Genomic DNA, 14,030 nt, shown 5'->3' with positions numbered 1-14,030 from the left:
TGAATGCAGGACTTCAGAAGAGTGCAGCAGTGCTGAGAGCTAGAATGAGCTGTGGAAGCTTATGCAGGGCTTATGTGAGCCTCAATGCAGGATAAAGAGAGAGCATTCCAGACACCAGAACCACAGGAGCAAAGTTGCAAGTGAACTGGGCACATTAGTGAGACAATACTGAGACAGAGAGACAAAATTGACCAGAGTGGAGGGTGTTCTGTTTCTCTGAGGTACAGGGCAGTGGTAGGGGTTGAGGCGGGGGTGGGGTGGGGTAGAAGTCTCAGTGCCTGTTTATCCCCATTTAAGTGGCCCTGCCCATTCCCCTTTCTAGGAAAAATTATATTCCAGCACTTTCAAGGTCTCCCTTCTCCAGGGTGATCATATTGCACACCCCGAGGCATGTGTTGTTTTCCTAATGCTGGGCTGGGGGCTGTAGCAATTGACAGACACACAATTCTTGCTCCATTAAAGCTTCCAGTGTAATGGGAATGCAGGCAGACAATTCAGAGAACAGAATGGGGCAAACAGCCCAAAATAAAAGCATCATGTTTCCCATGCAGGAGGTCATGACAAACTCATTTACATAAAAGAGAGCACTAAGCATGAGTGGGGTGGTTCAGGCTAGATGAGTTTACCTATATCCCTGAATCCCTGCCGTCAGCCAGAACAGTCATCTGGAAAAGGGACTGAGAGAAGGGGTGCCTTTCCTCCAGAGGAGCTCTGCCACAAATAAGCTCTCTTCCCACAAATGAGCACTGAGTGGGAAGCTGACCAAAGGAAGAGGCAGGAGGTGCTGTTAGGGTAGGGTCAGACAGGACCCAGCAGCCTGGACCCAGGCCAGCGGAAAGGGCCATTGTCTGAGTTGCTTTCTCGACTTCCTGCCCTCAAACACCTACCCCAGCCAACATGCACACTCCATCTTATGCCTTCTGCTCAGTCTCCCCATCACTGTGATCAGGAGGACAGCAGACCACCAAGGTTGCCCTAAGGTGAGAAGGTGAGGGCATCCAGACGTATTCCCAGTGGGAAGGACGAAATAAATGACTTAGTGCAGGCCTTTGAGCTCACTAGAGGAGGGTGTTTCTTGGTCTAAATGAAGATCCAGGATCCTCTTACTTGTCTCAACTCCTACTCCCTTCTCCTAGTGCAGCTCACCGGAAGATCTGGGATTTTCTGGTAGAAGAGGGCAACAGCTGGATGGGGGGAGGAGAGGGGGTGTGTCTGTGGAGGTGTCTGTGCCTCTAGGCACGTCCCAGTGGTTTTATGTGTGGGAAAGGAAAATATACCACACTGGGCATGGCTGTGGGTGTGTCCCCATGTAGGACCAGGGATCCATTGTCCAGTTCTATTGAGATCCCTGAGCTCCCTGCCCCACCTGCCCAGACCCTGAGCCCTTTCCACAACCCTGCTGAGACCAGATTTCCATTCCCAGCTGATTCCCATTCTCAACCACCAGCTTCCAGCTCCTTGCCCCCTCCCCCAGCCCCACACTCATTCCACTGGCAGGCTGGCTAGGCTTTTGGCTGGAACTGAGCTCCAAGCGGAAACGGGCAGTTGGGAGGTGTGATTTATGTCTCTGACTTCACCCCAGGCTGGAGCCCAAACACATGGACCCTCCCCTCAAGTGCCCATTTGGTAAATGTCCTCCTCCCCCTCAAAAATGTCAGGCTCTTCTAGTTGGTCAGAGGTCATCCAGGCAAACCACCCCATCCCTACGACCATCCCCCTCTCCACCACCACTACCACTCACACCTCCACCTCCTGCCAGAAGGCAGTGAAGGAAGAATGCATTAACTTTACAACCACCCACAGTAGGCAAGATTCCCCTCTCAGCAACAAACAATAGGGAAGTCCCCCTATATATCTAATTTCCCTCTCTCCTGCTGTTGGGCCAGTAATTGGTGGGAACAAACGGCAGCTAGCTCACTCAGAATTCTGCTTTTGGGCTCTCAACCTCCCTTTACAGATTTAAGGTAATCCCCAAAGTGTTGCTTTGAGTTGAATCCACTCCACTCGATGGCAGTGGTTTATGATCATTTCTAAAGATTTCTCAGAAACATTCTCAAAGATATCAGATATCTCACTCCTAATCAGGAAGAAGTACAGCCTGAATGCTCCTTAGAAGCAAGGAAGGCAAGACTTAGTCTCATGTACTTTGGACATGTTATCAGAAGGGACCAGTCCCTGGAGAAGGACATCACACTTGGTAAAGTAGAGGGGTGGGTGAAAAAGAGGAAGACCCTCAAAGAGACAGAATGACACAGTGGCTGCAACAATGGGCTGTAGCATAGCAATGATTTGAGGATGGCACAGGACCAGGCTGTGTTTTGTTCTGTTGTACATGGGGTTGCTAAGAGTCCGAACCACTCGACAGCACCTAACAATAACAACAATCAGTAACATGCTATAGGGGTGCATATCTCTATATTTCCCATATGTCAGGGGCTGAAAAGCACCACCCCCGCACCCCCCAGCTAAACCATTGCTGAAGCTGGTAACAAAAAAGATCTTATTAGGAAGTGAGATAACTAATTCCTTCCAGGGTCTTCCACCTTGACCAGTTAGAAAGTCCCGCTAGAAGTCCAATTTCCCCCTTTTCTACTTTTCCAGTCAATGGCCGTTGTTAACCTTAAGGAGTTGTTGGAAGATTACATGAGGAAATAGATTTGAAAAACATAAAGTGCTCCCTCATAGGATTACTTGGAGATTAAATGAGGTAATATATATGTAAAATGCTTAGATCTGTGCCTGGTACTTGATAACTACTAGCTTTTTTCCCCATAATATCTCAAAAATTGGGTATTAGACCTGAATGTTTGCCTTTCCCAGATGCCTAGAGCTTGCGCTCTCATTGCAGCCTCCTTGATGGGAAGCTCAGATTCTTAGGTTATAATTTCTGAAGATATACGGTTGAATGAATGAAGAAGTCCGTCTACGTTCACTTTTCTGGAGTCTGACCCCTCCTGGCCTGGCTTCCCTCCCATCACCCCCTGCAGAGCCTTTCCCCAGAGTCCTGATCTCATCCTAGTTACCACTGTTTGTTTATCCCTGGCCCACACCCAAGGACTCCAGCCCCCAGCCTGGTTTTCCCCACCAGAGCTCCTACATAAGAATCAGAATGTGTTGGAGTGAGCTGGATCCTCAGGGATCAACTAGACCAATTCCTTTGATTTATGAAAGACAAAATTGAGAGCCAGAGAAAGGCAGGGTCTTGCTCAAGCTGGAACCTCCAAATCAAGAGCCTGGGCTCATCCCAGGAGGCCCCTGTGTGCTGTCAGGCCTAGCAGAATTTTCATCTCCCTCTCCCCTTGTCCCTCTCAATGGGTAGGATATGACACCATTTTTAACTGCCTGGTATATAAGCAAAGGCTGGAGAAGGGCTGAGGAGGCCCTTCCACACAAACCCCTGTTGGTCTCTTCCTTATTCTTTCAGCTTTTCCCTAATCCTTATTTCCACCCTTTCTCATATACATCACTCCCACACACACACACACACACACTTATTTGGCTTCTGTGCTAACCTACATATCATTCGCATGTCGCGCAACGCTGGGCCTGTTTAAAAAAAAAAAACAAATGAATGGATTAATGGCTCTCTTTTGGGAGTATTTAGTCAGAATCTATCCAAATACCCAAGGGTCCATAGTGGGGCACATTTGAGCAGCAGCTTCTGTAAGCATCAGCACCCTGTAAGCCACCTGAGCATCCCTTCTGCCTCTGCCAATGAGGCTCAAGAATTCCAAAGATACCAAAAGTCCATCAAATTGGGGAAAGACCGTCTTTTTAACAAATGGTGCTGGCAAAACTGGATGTCCATCTGCAAAAAAAAAATGGAACAGGACCCATACCTCACACCATATACAAAAATAATTCAAAATGGATCAAGGCCTAAATATAAAACCAAAAACAATAAAGATCATAGAAGAAAAGATAGGGTCAGTGCTAGAGGCCCTAATACACTGCATAAAGAGGATACAAACCATAACTACCAATACACGAACACCAGAAGGTAAGCTAGATAACTGGGATCTTCTAAAGACTAAATACTTACGCTCATCAAAAGACTTCACCAAAAGAGTAAAAACAGAACCTACAGAGTGGGAAAAAAGAAATAGCTATGACAAATCCAACGAAGGTCTAATCTCTAAAATCTAACACCTCTACAACAAAAAGACAAATAATCCAATTAAAAAATGGGCAAAGGATGTGCACACTTCACCAAAGAAAACATTCAGAAAGCTAACAGTCACATGAGGAAATGCTTGTGATCCCTTGCCATTAGAGAAATGCGAATCAAAACCACAAGGAGATACTATCTCACCCTCGACATTACTGGCACAAAAAAAAAAAAAAACCCAGAAAGTAACAAATGTTGAAGAGGCTGTGGGAGATTGGAACTCTTATGCACTACTGGTAGGAATGCAAAATGGTACGACGATATTGGAAAACAATATGGCACTTCCTTAAAAACCTAGGAATAGAAATACCATATGACCCAGCAATTCCACTCCTAGGAATATATCCTAGAGAAATAAGAGCCAGCACACGAATAGACATGTGCATACCCATGTTCATTACAGCATTATTCCCAATAGTAAAATAATGGAAACAACCTAAGAGCCCATCAACAGATGAATGGATAAACAAACTTTGGCACATACACACAATGGAATACTATGCAACGATAAAGAACAACGATGAATCTGTGACACATCTCACAACAGGATGAATCTGGAGGGCATTATGCTGAGTGAAATAAGTCAATCACAAAAGGGCAAGTATTATATAAGACCACTATTATAAAAACTCATGAAAAGGTTTACACAAAAAAAGAAACAATCTTTGATGATTACAAGGGTGGGGAGGGAAAATACTAAATAGACAATAGGTAAGCGGTAGCTTTGGTGAAGGGTAATCTAGTACACAATACTGGGGAAGCCAGCACAACTTAACCAAGGCAAGGTTATGGAAGCTCCATAGACACATCCACACTCCCTGAGGGACCAAATTACGGGGCTGAGGTCCAGGGACCATGATCTCAGGAAACATCTAGCTCAACTGGCATAACAGTTTATAAGGAAAATGTTCTACATCCTGCTTTAGTAAGTAGCATCTGCGGTCTTAGAAGCTTGTGAGCGGCCATCTAAGATACTCCACTTGTCTCACCCTATCTGGAACAAGGGAGAATGCAGAAAACCAAAGACGCAAGGGAAAGATTAGTCCAAAGGACTAAAGGACCACAAGTACCATAGCCTCTACCAGACTGAGTCCAGTACAACTAGATAATGCCTGGCTACCACCAACAACTGCTCTGACAGGGATCGCAATAGACATTTCCAGACAGAGCTTGAGAAAAATGTAGAACAAAATTCTAATTCACAAAAAAAAAAAAAGACCAGACCTACTGGTCTGACAGAGTCTGGAGAAACCCAGAGAGTATGGCTTCTGAATACCCTTTTAACTCAGAACTGAAGTCACTCCTGAGGTTCACCTTTCAGCCAAGGATTAGACAGGCCGGTAAAACAAAATGAGACTAAATGGGCACACCAGCCCAGGGTCAAGGACTAGAAGGCAAGAGTGGACAGGAAAGCTGGTAAAGGGGAACACAAGGTAGAATGTTGACATGTCGTGGAGGTGGCAACCAATGTCACAAAACAATACGTGTATTAATTATTTAATGAGAAATTAATTTGTTCTGTAAACCTTCATCTAAAATACAATTTGAAAAAAAAAAAAGAATTCCAAAGATAAACCGAGTGGATTGGTCTCCCCTAAAGTGAAGCCAGATTGCTTGGGTTTGAATCCGGCTTTCTCACTTACTATTTACCTTGGGCAAGTTAATTAACCTGCCTGGCCTCAGTTTCCTCACCTTACTGATAGGTCAATAGTACCTCCCTCAGAAAGGCAGTGCCAATTAAACGAGTAAATATATCTAAACCTCTTAGAATGCATAGTACATACCATAAAACATAAGCTATTATTATTATTATTATTGAAGAGACAATAACTCCAGGAAGCTGTGCCTCTGCCCCTACCCCCATACATACCTGGGCCATGTGACCCAATTTCCCTCTCTTCCTGGGATCCCATTACCATTCTCCAAACCAGCCCATCTGGCCTCTGTGCATTCTTACCCTAACCCAACCCCTTCTTTCCCTAGGGGCCCAGACCTGGGTGGGGAGGCAAAGACGTGGCCATTTTAGGGCAGAGGAGCTGTTAGAGGGGAGAGGGGTGGGGGCAGCAGGGGAGTAGACCCAGAGTTGGGAGGCTCCTTATTGGGAAAGGCCCCTGTCTGATTCTGGAAGACAGAGGCCAGGCCTGGGCACTCAGCCAAGTCCAAGGAGCGGGCCCCAGGCCCTAGCCCTGGACCTGAAGCCAGCACCGGTGAGGGGACTAGATGCTTAGGGCATTTGTTGCTTTGGACCCTTCTCCAATCACAGCACACCGTCCCTTACTCCAACCACGCCCCTCCTGACTAAACTTCTGTGGCGATTAAAGTTGGCCAGAACCAGGAGTACAACCTCCATGTGTATGTGCATGTTGGGAGGAGAGGGCTTTTGTTCTGGGCCATAACAAGATCAAACCACTGTTTCAAAAGTGGCTGTCTCTAGGATATTGCCCACCCACATCCCCCACTACTGCCCCCCGCCCCATATCCAACACCGTGTGCTCCTCCTACAGGAATTCAGCCAGTTCTGGGGAGAGGGATCCTGGTGAGGGGGGGCCCAAGGGTGAGTAACGGTTCCCGCGGGGATCGGGGTGCCCATGACTAATCAATGAGAGAGTGAGAGAGGAAACTTACATTCCTTGACTTGTAGGGCAGTGGTTGGAGGTGGGGCAGGGGCAGACTGAGGCAAGGACAGCCAAGTAGGGACACAGAGAGGGAAGCTAGGCTAGGGTGGGGGTGGGTGTCTCTCTAGCCCTGCTGTCTCCATACCCCAGGCTGAAGGAGAGACAGGCCATAGGTAACTAAACACCTGGGTCCTCGCTTTGTTCAGAGTGCTTCCTTTCCTCTGACAAATAAGCCCCTCCCCCATTCACTCAAGCCAGGGCTACTGATACTGGCATCTCATTTGTGTACCTTAGCCTCTATCCCACTAATCTAGGGGTCCCCATGCCCAGAAGACCCAGCTGGGAAAGACTCCACTGTGCCAGGCTGAGAGCTGGACTAAGGGCATCAGAGCGGAAATGAGCTGGGAGCCAAGGTGCCATGCAGAGGAAGGAAACCCGTCTGCAGCCACAAAGGAGTCAGGAAAGAGAGGGAACAAACAGCCAAGTGCTTCCTGCCCACCCCCTTCCCGGCCTGCCCACCAAACACTACCCACCAACCCCCTCCAGCCTGTCCCAACAGCTCAGTGACTGGGCCAGGGGAGAAAGCCGGTGCAGTGACCCACATCAGGTGCCCTCTGAAGCATCCAGCTCAGCAGCCTCCGTGGCAGGGGGCCACAGCCTACTCTCACAGCAGCCTCTATATCCACCGTTGGGTCATCACCCCTACCTCAGCCAGGCCTGGAAGTTCCCTTGCTCCAATTCCTTCCACTGGGTAGGAAAGTGGCCTCACTCCCTGTCTCTGTTCTAGAACTTGCTTCCTTTGGCCCTCCAGTGTCTGGTTGAAAGAGAAGGGTTGGGGGAGGAGTTGGTGGTGGAGAGAGACAAGCAAATTATCAGAACTGGGTAGACCTGCTCGCATGACTGCTGTCCTCACCCACACACCCCAACTTCAGCCCATTGGCCATTCATGTCACAGATACCCCCACCCAGTCTGCACATATGTGTACACACTGACACAAGCATGTTCAGAACACACACACACAGGTTTTCACCTCCCATAAACATTCACATCACACCGGATCCTTTCCCAGCCTGCCCAGCACAAATGATGAACATTCATGTGTAGGGATGAAGAAATCTGGACCAAGTGGGCCCCAAATCTATTCCAGCTCTGGCTTTCCTCCAGAACTCAGTTTCTTCTCTGTCTTTGCTCCTCCCAGCACTTCCCCATGCAGAGCACAGCAGAAGGTAGGGAGGAGGCACCTGAGGATGCTCCATCCCCAAGCCCGCTTGTCATGAAACTCAGCTTTCTGGGTTTCTGGAACTCAGCCCCTCTCCCTGAGGTGATCACATGGGAAATGTCCAGCTGTGGTTGCTTGGAGAGATGAGCTCAACTAGTCTGACTGAGGCTGGGGGCCCTGAACTCAGCATCAGACTTTCCACCTTGGACCTTACCCCTCCTCCCACCCCCAAACACCACCCCAGGGATTCAGGAGTAGGAAAGGGGCCAAAGGGACTTGTGACACAAATGCAAACGTCTTAGCCTTGAACTGGTTTGGGAGAGGGAGTATGGGTTGAGCTTCTAGCAGATTTGAGCTGGAAGCACCTCCAATTGGTTTTATCCCTGCCCATCCACTTTGGGGAAAGAAGACCAGAGAAGAGGGACCAAAAGAGACGCAGGAGACTGCCAGGCAGCCTGGTGAGCAAGGAGGAAGTTGACTTCCAAAATGTGTGCCCCACGGGTAGTCTCAAAGCTGTGAGGGGGATGGGGGAGTACATGGTCCAGTTAAACCAAAAAACAAACCAGATGCCGTGGATCCGATTTTGACTCATAGTGACCCCAGGTGTGTAGTGTAGAACTCTCCATAGGGTTTTCAAGACTATAACCTTTTAGAAACAGATCACCAGGCCTTTCTTCCCAGGTGCCTCTGGGTGGGTTCGAACCACCAACCTTTCAGTTAGTAGTCAAGCGTCACCCAGGGACTACTAGAGTCCAGTCAAGGACCCCAAAATGACAAAGGATATAGAAAGCTAGACCCTAAAATGATAAGTGTGTGTGTGGGGGGGGGGGTGTGTGTGTGTGTGTGTGTGTGTGCGTGTAGGCTAGGCGGGAGAAGACCAGGTGCCCAGCTTCCTGTCCCCTCCAAACTACCCCACTGGCCAGTGGGGAGTTCCTGACCCAGCAGGAGGAAAGGATTAGTTCCTCCATCCAGTCTTCCAAACTTCTATCTCTCACTCTCTGTGGCTCAGCACCCCTGCTCTTCCCTCTTCTCACATTCTTCTCCCTCTACCCCTCTCTCCTTCCCTTCCTCTTCTTTTTTTCGCCTTCCCTCTCTCCTTCTTTCCAAGACCCTCCTTCCTGCGTCCTCCATTCCTTTCTCTCTCAGTCTCCACATCTCACTCATGGCCCACCCTCTGGAGTCACTCTGCCTTTTCTCTCTCTCAGGCCCCTGTCTACCTCTCTTTGCTCTTATTTTTGTCTTCGCCCTAACACAATTCCCCGCCCTTTTCTTTATTCCGCACCTCCAGCATGGCCCACAGAGCTTTGTACATAGTAAACACGCAAAAAATGTGTACTCAATTGGATCCATAGCACTTGCTATCCATAAGGCACAGTTCTAGGCACTTCAGAGCAGACTGGAATCTTTATTGGTTAAAGGATTGGAGCTATGGAAGGTTTGAAGCTGAGAAATAACATCAGAGCTGTGGTTTGGGAAGATTAACTTGTCTGCAGTGAGTTCTTCATTTCCTCTCTCCCTCTCCAACTCTTTCTTTCTCTTTGACTTCTTCCCCATCTTCACAGGCTTCCACCTGACCACAACTTTCTCCCTTCTGTGAATCTACCCCTCCTTCCTTCAGTCTTCCTTCCCTGCACCCCCACCCTATACTCCATTCTCTCACCCCCCCTTTCCTAAAACATCTGTAAGTAATCAGTTTGTGGAGGGGGGGTAGGGTTGAGACCGCTTCCCAGCCAGCTGTGGGGGTGTGACCAGCTGTGGCAGGCTGGGTGGGAGGGTGTGGCCTAAAGGGAGGTAAAAGTTTTGAGTTCCATACCACCTTTTGCTCCCCCAGGCACCCAACTCTCCACCTAAATCCCAAAGCTTCCCCTCTTCCCAGGCCACTCTCTATCACACAACCGTCTATCTTAGAGACCTGCAGGCCCTAGCCCTATCCCCCAGCCTCACAATTCTGTCATCTGGGATCCTCAAGCCAAGCCTAGATCAGAGAATGGGGCAGGAAGGTTTCTGGTGCTCACTCAGCCTTTGAGCAGCTGGCCAGCTCTAGAAAGGGATCTAGGCCAGAGGGTCAGGGAGTTCCTCCCCTTGGATCCTCCCCTAGGAATTTGAAGTCCAATCAAGGGTTGAGGCCAGAAATGGGGAGGAGAAGGGGCTCAGAGGGCAAAGTCCATTCAACTTTTGCCTCAGGTGAGGCAGGAAGCCCAAAATATTTTTGTACATTAGACTCAGAAGTGAACCACTTGTAAATTGTATACATTACCCCCCTTTCTTTTATATTACTATCTCAACTCAGAGAATCCAAGGATTGTTTAAAGTCATCTAGGGCTCAGTTCTCCCTCATGCTATAGCTCTGGGAGGAAAAGGGAGTGCTCCATATTACTGTGTTCCTGAATCTCAGCCCCAGAGACTTTCCACTTGGCCCTTAGGGGGCTGGCTGCTAGGGACACCTGAACCCCTTGAAAGAATCACTATACACCCCATTTACCCCTAGTTCAGGACCCCAAGAGGTTAGATCTCCCCAGAGGGAAGGGCAAGGTGGTGAGCCTATTCTTAGCCCTGTACATGATCCCTGGAAAACAAATGTGCTCATTGTGAGGTGATGATGGACAGGAGGAATTTACAGCCAAGGAAGGAGTGTATGTGTTTGTTGGAGGGGTGTGGTCTGAGGCGTGTCAGAGGTCCAGGGAACTCATGGGGAGGACTCGTGGAAAGGACTTATGCCTGTTTACGAAAGGCAAGGAAGGGGGCATGCTGACCCCATCCCCAACACGAAGACACAATAAATTTATTGAATTAAGGATGAATGGTATACTATGCTCTCCATACACACACAAACAGACACACACACACAGTGGTTACCTATCTGATCAGAGATTCTGTCATCTCTATAGAGCCAGAAAGCACTGAAGCTGGTGAAATAGCATGTTTGGGTTTTGGGTACAATCTCTGGCCCTCTTGCCCTCCTCCCCCTCTTCCAATGCCCTAACTTCCTGTCTGAGATTGGTAATCCTTCCCAGGAGAGGGCTAGAAATGGCAGCAGGCTTGTGGAGGTGGGAGGGAACGCCTGGCTCATCCTCAGGCCCTCGCAGCCCCAATCAGATGAGCTTTGGGAATCCCGATGCTCCAGATCCCTCCCTGATGGGCTCCAGATGTGCTTACATCTGGGAAGGCCATCCCAGGAAGCTGATGCTCCTGCCCACAGCTCCCATTCCAGCCCTTGAGACGAGAGGCCTCTGGCACCCCCTTCCTCTCCAGAGGTAGACATGGCAGCAGAGGAGGGAAAAAGGAAGGAAGGTAATGGGGGTAGGGTGGGATAGCAAATAAAGTGAGGTCAATGTTAGGACACTCCAGAGCATCTTATTTCCCTTTTAACTTCCTATCTGGGGTTGTTACATTTTACTATAGAATTCTGTTGCCTCAAAAATTGCCCCCACCCCATAAAAGAATAGAAAAACAGCAGAAATTTTGGAGAAGACACTAGTTGAGGTGGGGGACATTCCTTACCATTGATCTGCTTGTTCTGAACCCCAGAGTCCTATATTTTTTACCCCAGTGTCTCCTTACCCCTGCCCTTCTCCCTGCTATGCTTTTCCCCTAGTCCCTGCCCCTTTACCTTCCCTAGTCTATCTAGTCCAGCCTGAAAAAACTCCCAGTTTGGTCCCTATAGAGATATCTGGTCCCAGGCTCAATCACTAGGTTGAGAAAAAGGGGCCCTCAGGTACCAAAAGCACCCAAGCCTCTTATCTCCCGGGAGTGTTCTTTTTACCCTCGCAAACATCCTGTATCCACCCCTCCTGTGCTCTGAGCAAAGCAAGGGCTGAAAGGCAAGGAGAGTCTGGGTTTATTTTAGGTCTGGGATATGAGGCCGGGGTTTCTCCCGGGTCAGACAGGGGGTGGAAGTGGGGGTGGTGACTCACAGATGATAGAGCCATCAGTTCTCCTAGTCAGAGTCCTGAGTCAGGGCAGTGACAGAGCCCCTGTACTTTCCCATCTCTCTCTGTTAGACACACATACGCACAAGGCAGCACCCCAACTTAACTAGGCTCTGGTCTCAGACTCCTAGTAATAACTTGGTTCCTACTTTATCTTCCAATATCCCCTATAAACTAAAACCAAACCCATTGCGGTTGAGTCAATTCTGACTCGTAGGGACTGTACAGGACAGAGGAGAACTCCCTCACTGGGTTTCCAAGGAGCGGCTGGTGGATTCTAATTGCCAACCTTTTGGTTAGTTGCTGAGCCCTTAACCACTGTGCCGCCAGGCTTCAATATCCCCCATACCAGTTCCATAATCTTCATAAATACACGTCCTTCCTTCCACCTGTGAAATCCAACTCCTACCCCTCACCCTAAAAGTCCTTGGGTGGTACAAATGGTTTGCACTTGACTGCTACCTAAAGATTGACTGTTTAAACCCACCCAGCGGCACCACAGAAGTAAAGGCCCAGCTATCTGTTTCCATAAAGATTACAGCCAAGAAAATCCTATGGGGCAGTTCTACTCTGTAACACATGGGTTCACCATGAGTTTGAATCAACTCTGCAGCAGCCAGTTTTTGGTTTTACTCATCACCCCACCTCTGGGCAGAAAGAAATGGGGCGCCTGGGGCCAAATCTAGGCGCCTCATACCAACAAGGTCCTCTGACCCCTTTGTGCCATCGAGTGGATTCTAGTCATAACTACCCTATATGAGACGGTGGAACTGTACCATAGGGTCTCCAAGGCTGTAATCTTTACAGGAGCAGATCGCCAGGTCTTTTCTCCTGTGGAGCTGCTGGTGGGTTTGAACCACCCACCTTTTGGTTAGCAGTGAGCGCTTAACCACTGCGCCACCAGGGCTCCTTCCCTATGCTATATAAACCATTACTAATACTTCCCACCCTACTGAAACTTAGCGTAGCTCCTGGCTTTAGAACTTGCTTTTGTGTCCTAAACTCCTCTGTGGAAATTCACTCTTCTGCTTCTAAAACTCTAGCCTTCAGGGCAGGCAGGCTGGTGACAACAGGAGCCTGGTGAGTGTTCTGAACTTGCCCTGCACCCCTTCTGCCCCTCTGTGGGGCAGACCATGATTAATAATAATCAGTCATCACAGCAAATCATTCCTACTGAGAGATGAAGGGACAGAGGGTACCAGAGAGGTCAGATCTGAGAGAAAACAGAGATATTTGGATACTCACAGGCAGTCCTAGAGACAAGCTGAGAGACACAGGAGGCAGAGAAAAATGCTGAGAATAGACAAAGCATTTAAAGGGGCAGTGGGCTTAGAGGAGAGGGTACTGGGTTTAGAGTCAAAACACTTAGGTTCTAGACTCAGCTCTACCACCAACTGGCTAGGCAATGTGACCTTGGACCCATTTCCTCTTCTGAAGGAGAGATTGGACTGATGACCTCCAGGGAACCCTCTTGGCTGGCCTTTCTAGGCCAGATTCCAGGCTTCGAGGGCTATGCTGAAGTAGCTCCAACTATGAGAGAACCCTAAGTTCAGGCCCAACCCTAAGCAGAAGAAAAGAGGGCCAGGCAAAGCCAGGCATGGTGGGAGGGAAGGCAGGAGGTGTTGGGGCAACTGGGAGAGGACTTATAAGGGCAGAGAGAGCCAAGAGAGGAGGGATATTGGGGAGAGGAGAAAAGCCAGCCAGAGAATGACTAAGGGGCTCCCGGTATAAACAGGAGCTGAGAATGGACAGGGAGGGGGCCTGTTTGAGTTGGCCAAGGTTAGGGGGGTGGAGTGGAGGACTGGGGCAGGACACTATGTCCCCTGTCCCTCACCAAGGCTTCTAGGAGGAACTGAGTCATATACATGCCTTCCTGCACACACCCCCCTCCCGCCCCCACCCCTCTTGCCCCTATCCCAGCTCCCAAATCTTGGGAAAATCTAGAGCTTGCCTGGGCTGAGAAACAAGAGGGCCTGATTCACACACATGTGCTTTGCTGGTTTAAACAGCAGTCCCAAGGCGGGTTCTGAGCCCCATGGCTTGAATAGTTTTCACCTAGAGGTTACCTCTGCGACAGTGTTGTATTTAAAATCCTTAC

This window comes from Elephas maximus, chromosome 4, assembly GCF_024166365.1.
Source record: "Elephas maximus indicus isolate mEleMax1 chromosome 4, mEleMax1 primary haplotype, whole genome shotgun sequence".
NCBI lineage: Eukaryota > Metazoa > Chordata > Mammalia > Proboscidea > Elephantidae > Elephas > Elephas maximus.
The sequence above is the reverse complement of the archived record's forward strand: the minus strand, read 5'-3'. Positions refer to the sequence as shown.